Here is an 8,441-nt window from a genome sequence, read left to right as displayed (position 1 = left end):
TTTTTTTAAAACAACATCACAAATTCAAGGTTCATACATTTCACTTCATCCCTGTGCCTGACTCTTGCTTGTTTTGCTTTTGAAATGAACCTACCTAATACGACTTCTCTGTCTTGCATGGAACCAAGGGCCCTTATCTTTTGCATTAGCTTTCACTTGATTTTTCACTTGATTTCTTTGAATCATCATCTAGTACATGTCCCATTAATTTTGTTTTTAAAGCTTTGTCACATTCTCTAATCAATGATGTCAATAATTTTCCTATCCAATTTTACCTATTCAATATATTCTGCAAATACACAAATTCTAATATGACACTTAAACACACATTAACCTATAACAGTGTTTAAATTCCCTCATCTTTCCCTCATCATACCACCCTGAACGCGCCCGATCTCGTCTGATCTCGGAAGCTAAGCAGGGTCGGGCCTGGTTAGTACTTGGATGGGAGACCGCCTGGGAATACCGGGTGCTGTAGGCTTTAAAAAATGATAAATTAATATATATAAAATAAAAAAAAATATATAAAATAACAAATAATAACACTGAGAAAAATCTTGATATGTTTTTTTTCTTATCACAGAAATAAAGAGATATGTTATCATATATTCTACTGTTAATGGTATATACTCTTCTGATGAATGTGTTTTGGTACCGTCTTTAAACTAATATATTTATTATTATTTACTTTCATTTATACTAATAGATTCTTATTTGGCATTGGATGTATCTATGACCTTTATGCTAATATGAGGCATTATTTAAAAGTTACTTGATTGCTATTTATTTGCCCATCTACTGGAAGAATGAAGACCATTCTCAAAAATCAGACTGTTGTCACTACAGAAAAAAGCCAACATCACTCTGAAGATGTAAACAACCATTGTGAAAGGCCTCAAAGGAACTCTCTTTAGCAACTTCAGTCACATCAATGTATACCTGAGTCTCCTTGGAAAGAAAATGAAGAGGCTACAGGTTGACAAATGGTGGCATAACTGAAAGATACTAGTCACTGTTTGAGCTATTTGTATGGTCATAACATGACCAAAGATGTTATACTGGTTTCCATTACAAGAAGGTATCCATTCATGTTATTTTCCCCATCAACATTGTTATTCAGAAGAATGGGTATTTGCCTGAAACCTAAATTTCTTAGGAGAAAAAATACACCCACAGGATTTAGATGAAAACAGGCATTGTTTGTTATGTCTCTCATGTCCAGAAGGATGAATCAATCCTTGAAGGAAATAATATTGAACTTGTTTTAAATTCAGTGGCTCTGATTCAGTAAACCATGACAGTTCAAAACCAAGGATATTAGAAAGTTTTTGGATGTTATTGTGTGCCTAAAAAGGAAAAATTGAAGGCTGGTGAGTAAGACCTAAGTTCCAGAAGCAAGATCCTGAATTACAAGTATGATTTATGGTATCTTTTGTGAAAATAAAAGACTTTTTCAATTAAAATTACATGATTGACTCGATGTTGAACCTATCAACTGTCATAAACTTGATTACTAATATGGGAAACTGGACAGCTTATCTTCTAGAAAATTTGTTCTTTCTCACCTTTTAAAAATTATCTGATATTCAAGATATTCATCAGTGTGGCTATGGGATAAGGACCCTTCAGGCATCCTCTCCTACCCAAGGACCTAGCTGGGGACATTCCCTTGGACACCTGGGAATCCCTCTAGAGCCAAGTCTTTTGCCAACCCTAAAATGGCTTCCTTAATTAAGATATCTTCTTCCCTGCTTCTATACCTCAACCATCCCAGTCCCCCAAGCTCTCCCCAATTCTCCCCTTCTCCCTTCTCTCTCCCCCTCTCCCCTTCCCCTCACCCTACCCCCACCCCCATGCTCACAACTTTTCCCTGGCTATCTTGTCTGCTTCCAATTTCAAGGAGAATCCATATATGTTTTTCTTTGGGTTCACCTTATTATTTAGCTTCTCTAGGATTGCAAACTATAGGCTGAATGTCCTTTATTTATGGTTAGAATTCACTAATGAGTGAGTATATACCATATTCATCTTTTTGGTTCTGGGTTATCTCACTCATGATAGTGTTCTCTATTTCCATCCATTTGCATGCAAAATTCAATATGCCATTGTTTTTTACCACTGAGTAGTACTCTAATGTGTGTATGTGCCACACTTTATCAATTCTTCCATTGATGGATAAAAACTTACTCAAGTAGGAAGAATTTAATTCTAAGAAAAAGAATGGATACAAAGTATGTTCAAAAGCACAGAATATTAAGAGTACATTGTTTATGTCTTAAAAGATGTCATTTGGTTAGGGTATATTATACTATCTCTGAAGGTATCCAAATTTATTATACTATTATATCTTCATAGCACAAATGTAAATTCAAAACTGGCAACAATTTTTAAGAATATTAATCAATCAGATGTGTGCAATGAGTCATATATTGATGTTACCTTTGACTCACAAACAGGAAATAACATTAGTAAATCTGTGTTTATTAGTCTATAATCATAATTATTGATTACTGTAAATGTTTCTTTAAAATATTAAAAATATTTTTTTATTCTTTTCTTGGTTTTTACAGAGAGGGTTTCTCTGTGTAACTCTTGAGTTGTCCCAGATCTCAATCTGTAGCCCAGGCTGGCTTCAAACTCACAGAAATTTTTCTGTATCTTTCCCGAATACTGGGATTAAAGGTATGCACCACCCTTGCCAGGCAAATTTTCCTTATTCTTAAGAATTTCATACACATATATAATTAAATATGACTCTACCAACCACTATTTCTACCCTCCAACTTCTTGTATCCATCAACAAGAACAACTTCCAAATTAGTGTTTGTTGGTTAGTTTGTTGTTTGTCTGATAGCCCAGTAAGTCTAGTTAGGGCTGTCTATAGGTACATGGGTATAGTGCCAGCCACTGAAGCATGGGGAATATACCATGGACCACACCTTCAAAAAGTATGATTCTTCTTCCCTCAACAATTATCAACTGCCATATTGAGGAAGGAATGGGAGGAAAGGAGGAAGGGGTGACTGGGACATGGATGTGAAAATAAATAATTTATTTAAAAAATGGATGAATAAAATGAAAGAAAAAAGTTGTGGTGAAAAAGCATCATAAATAATTATGTTGATTTCAATTAGAGTATCATTACAGCATTTCAAGCAGAGGAATAGACATTGAGTTTATCAAGTGAGCTTTCATTTTCTTAAATCTAATTATTATTTAAACTGCTTATGAAGAATATAACTTATTAAAAGCCATTGACAATTTGACACTTAAACATTTGCAAGATTTTCATGCAACAAGCAAGTTTATATAGGAAAAAGTTAAAACTTGTCTTCAGTGTATCAAAGAATTGTAAAAGAGAACAATTTAAAAATCAATCAAAATAAAATAAAGATGAACACCCTTGACATCTGAATTCTGCAGTGACACTTCATTTATATTTTAACAAATAAAGATTGCTGATCATCAGAAAGCTAAAGCAGTCACACTGGCCAGCCTTACATACCAATAGCCATGATGACACATACCCGTAATTCTAGTAGCCACACTACTTGCCATAGAAACCAAGTGGCAGTGGTACACATCTTTAATTCCAGAACTAGAGAGGATTATAAAATGGGAGTAGACAGCTCTTACTCTCAGTCTCATTCTGAGATTTCTGGAAGCAGAATCACCAGTGGCTGGCTGCTTTGCTTTTCTGGTTTTCCGGTTAAAGCCCAATTTCACTCTCTGAATTTTTTCTTAAATAATGCTTCAATATTCAATCTAAAAAGCTTAGATAAAATTGATATTAGTATAACATTAGGTGGAATTTCTGATTATTAAAAAGATATGACCAATTTCTGCCAGCAAAGCATCATTTCTCACACCTTTCACTTTCTGAAGTTTGAAGATAATCTTGTATACAAGAATAATCATTGGTGTATTAATATGCCTACAAAAATGTTGGTTTGAATTCTACTTATTACCTATTGATTTTGGTCTTACATCATAAAGTGTTACTAAATCAAATGACTAGTTCTCCATTCTGATATTAAGGCTATACATATCATATTCTATATTTGTGTTGTATTTTTTCTCTATCCTCATGATATTTGTTTGAGTAATAAACATTTTTAATCTATATTATAGTGGAGGAAAGCCAAGCTACATTACCGGTGCAACTATTAAATAGGGAACTGAAATCCCTATTCTGTTTTCTTTAACTATATTGGCCATGCATTAACTATTCCCTATTTCCAATGTGCTTTTATGTTAAGAAATTCTATCTCAGAAGAATAGAGAAATTTACTTTTATTTAAGAAGTTCCTTCATATCCTCAGCCTGAGATCATCACTGGGACATATTCTAAATTTCAGAGATAATGCAGTATTACAGGTTTTGACACTGGATTTAGAAAATCTTATAAAATTGTGCATATGAAATTTCCAGAAATCATACTTCACTAACTCTTAGGTGAATATTCCAAGGTGTTCAAAGTAAGTCACCAGTTACTAGGAAGTAGTGTAAAGGAAGTTTGCAGTTTCACATATCCTCAAAAGATATGATAGGTTCATAATCTTTACTGGGATATTTGTTTATTTGAGTTGGTTTATTTTTTGATTTTGTGAAATTTCTGTAGCCTGAACTCCTATACCCTATCATAATGTACCAGTATATGGTCTGATCAACCTGCTTTATGGACTGAAACTTCTGAAACTATTTACAAAAGTAAATGTTTCTCCCCTTTTAAATTGTTTATATCTGGTATTTCTTCCTTACAATGAAGAAAAGTTTGCTGAGACAACTCACCAATTTCAATTGAATAAGCTCTTCAACTGCTTATCATTTTTAGTACATAGTTGTTGATGTTAATTGTAAATTTGTATTGATTTTATTTAGCTATACATTTTTCTATGCTCCCCTCCCTTCCTCTCCCCTCCCTGTCAACCCTCTCCCATGGTCCCCATGCTCCCAATTAACTCAGGAGATCTTATCTTTTCAACTTCCTGCTGTAGGAATTCCTACCTCCAGTCGCCTTTAAGTTACCCTCCCATTTGGGCGTGACCTCTTATACTATTTATGCTGATGTAAAGTGCACATCTGGCCTCTTTTTCTGCTGTGGGATTTGGCTGCTTTTCTCCATTCCAGCAGAGTGTTGTGGGAGCTGTGGGCAGCATTCCTGCCTGGCTCCTGGCCGCCTGGCTAGCTTATGCCCCGAAATAACAACACACAAAGTGTATTCTTTTAAATACTGTATGGCCCATTATATCTAGCCTCTTCTTGGTTAATTCTCACGTATTAATTTAGCCCATTTCTAATAATCTGTGTAGCACCCCAAGGTGCGCTTACTGGGAAGATTCTAGCCTACGTCCATCCTGGGTTGGAGCTTCATCGAGTCTGCCCTGGGGAGCAGCTGCATGGCATCTAAGCTCACTTCCTCTTCCTCCCAGCATTCTGTTCTGTTTACTCCACCTACCTATGTTCTAACCTATGAGGGCCAAGCAGTTTCTTTATTAATTAATCAATGACCTTCCTCCATCAGCAGAGTATTGTGACCTGTGAGTCTACCCCTAAATAAATAACCCTCTATTATACTCAATTCTGAGCTAGTGTGGGATTTCTTTTAAGCATCCTTCTTCATCTAGTGCCCCACATGGTTTCAAACTCCACACCTACCAGGTGGATGGCCTAAAGACCTAACCAGTCTACAGCCCAGGAAGTCTCCCAACCCTTCCCACTCTGCTGCTTTTACCTAAGCAGGTTTTATAAAACCCCCACCACAGAAGAGTTAACTGTGTGCAGTGACTTTGTAATTTCCCAAGCTCATGAACATCCCCTCCTCCACTGCCATGTTCCTTGCCACATGGTGTCTCTTATGCAACATCTGGTTTATGCTCCCTGCCCGTGAGTTCTGAGCTTCTTGCTCCATGTATGGAATTGATTTAATTGCTTTTAAATTGTCAAGTAAAGCATATTTTCAGTATTTAATCAGTTCCAAGCTAGGAAACTAAAGCACCTCAGGACTGTTCATGTCACCACCAGTTGCATTGCTGCTAGTCACGACTCTGCAACCATAACACCTGCTGAACAATAAAGATTATTACACCTAAAACAAATTACTGGATCTCATAACGGGCAATTAGTAAATTAATATGGCAGACTACATAAAATTTTAGTAACTTTTTTGCTAATACTATGGATTGTATTCTGTAAGGCATATATGGTTATGGTGATACATTTATTTATTGGATATTGGGACTCAATATTTTCTTCATATTATATTCTTAAGAAAATAGTTTGCTAACAGAGAAAAGAATGAGGCACTTTTAGAAATGACACAGTCTTTACAGACTAATAATGAACAGCTAGCTGACAGGCTAATAGTCATAAGAAATCAAAAGTTACCTGAAAAAATTAATACTGTTGAAAAGGGTAACATTAATTTGATAGACAAAATTGGATCCATGTCTAAGGCTACTGAGAAATTATCTGAAAGAATTCATACGGTTGAATTTGACAATCAAAATTTGTTAAAAAGTTATATATAGAATATCTCTTCAGGATGGCAATCTATATGATATCCAAATAATGTCCAAGGGTGAAGTGTTATCTTTAAAAGAAAAAATTCAGACCTGGGAATCACATGCACAAAATGAGGACCAGAGGCTAGGTGCATCAATGAAATCCCTAGAAATAAGTACAGGTCAGGAGATTCAGTCTTTACAAAAGACAATAGTAAAAAGATTTAAAATGAGGAAATTACTGGAGCTGATGAACAGGGAAAGAAGTCACAAGAACAGGATTCAACATCACCAGTAGCTGTCAGAGATAACTTACCCAGGGTTTTAACTTCCTACCATGTAATCTACTCTCACAAAGCATCAAGTTCTAAAGACCCAAAAGGATCTAAAGAAGGTAGATGGATAATATAGGAATGAATGATATAAAATAAATTAAACAAGTCTTAACTTATGGCTTGCATTCTACATTTGTTAGGGATATGATAAAGACATGGGCTTCTAGCGTTAAGGTGATACCACATGACTGGCTTCAGTTAATTTCAGCAGTTCTGGATGATGGGCCCAGTTGATGTTTAAGTGTTATTTTAGGGAAGATGCTAAAATTTTAGAACAACAGGGAAAAGCAAAAGGACTTGAGACTTCCCAAGATCAAATTCTTGATGAGGGCACTTATGCTGACCCATAGGTTCAAGTTCTTTACAATGAACAAATCTTGTCTGTGTGCCACAAAGCAGCCTTAAATGCTTGGGCCAAGATTCAAGAACCAGAAAATGAATTGAATTACAGATCAGGGTTAAACAGTGCCATAGAGAACCCTTTAGTGACTTTTTACAAAGATTAACTAAGGCTAAACAAACAGGATTAATAGTCCCAGATGTTAGACAAGTACTTACCGAATCTCTGGATTTTGAAAATGCCAACTTAGAAAGCAAAAAGATACTAGGGCATTTAAAGATTGGATCAGCACCTATGAATGAATGGATCCTCCATACAGTGAACATTGAGACATTTGACTATAATACTGAATCTTGGGTAGGAGAAGCAATTTCCAAAGGAATGAGGAGACATCAAAATGCCAAATGTTTTAATTGTGCTAAATTGTAGAAAAAGAATTCCTAGAAATAATATCTCCTCTGGGAATGGTAAGAATAAGAAGACTCAGTCTTCAGGTATATGTAGAAGGTGTGGCAAAGGCTGACATGGGACCATTGAATGCAAATCAACAAAAGAAGACAAGGTAACCTGATACCATCAGGAAACTTCACGAGAGGCCTCTCACAGTCTGCCAAGCCAAACATGGCCCAGTTATTCCCAGTCACTGTGGATGACATGTTTCACCAGGAAAATTAAAAAATCCAGAGCCTTATATAAAAGACCATACTGTTCTGGATGATGGGCGATAAGTCAAAAATTCTGATAGGAAATAAAAAACATATATTCTAGCAGACTTCTATAAATGATCAAAGACCAAAGCTAAGAGTGTGTATAAATGATATTGTAATTGCTGGTTTGATAGACACAGGTGCAGACATGAATATCATTACTCCAGAATCTTGGCATCCAAATTGGCCTCTTTAAGAGGCAGATGTTTAATTACTAGGAATTGGAACGATATCTCAAGTTTTAAAAACGACAGGAAGAATTGAATTCATAGGGACAGAAGGTCAGAGAGGGAGGCTGAGGACATATCTGGCTCATATGGCAGTAAATTTATGGGGTCATGACCTGTTGCAATAATGGAATCCACAGACTATCATTACTGCAGTCCCAGGAACTCATAATTCTGGGAAGAATATTATAAGGTACTATACACAAAAGTCACCAGCCATTCAGGCTGTACAAGAACACAAAGAAACTAGCAAATTTTCAGAGGTGCTAATAGTCTTGCCTTTAAAATGGTTAACTGAGAAACAAATATGGGTTAAACAGTGGTCTCTA

The 8,441-nt window shown here is 35.7% G+C and overlaps 1 pseudogene; it reads left to right on the top strand.

Annotated features, from left to right (window-relative positions):
- The first annotated feature begins 363 nt into the window (after positions 1-363).
- LOC130868757 (5S ribosomal RNA) lies at positions 364-481 on the top strand (annotated as a pseudogene).
- The last annotated feature ends 7,960 nt before the right edge of the window (positions 482-8,441 follow it).

The sequence above is a fragment of the Chionomys nivalis genome, chromosome X (assembly GCF_950005125.1).
Source record: "Chionomys nivalis chromosome X, mChiNiv1.1, whole genome shotgun sequence".
NCBI lineage: Eukaryota > Metazoa > Chordata > Mammalia > Rodentia > Cricetidae > Chionomys > Chionomys nivalis.
Note: the sequence above shows the minus strand (reverse complement) of the source record. Positions and strands in the feature narration are given on the sequence as shown.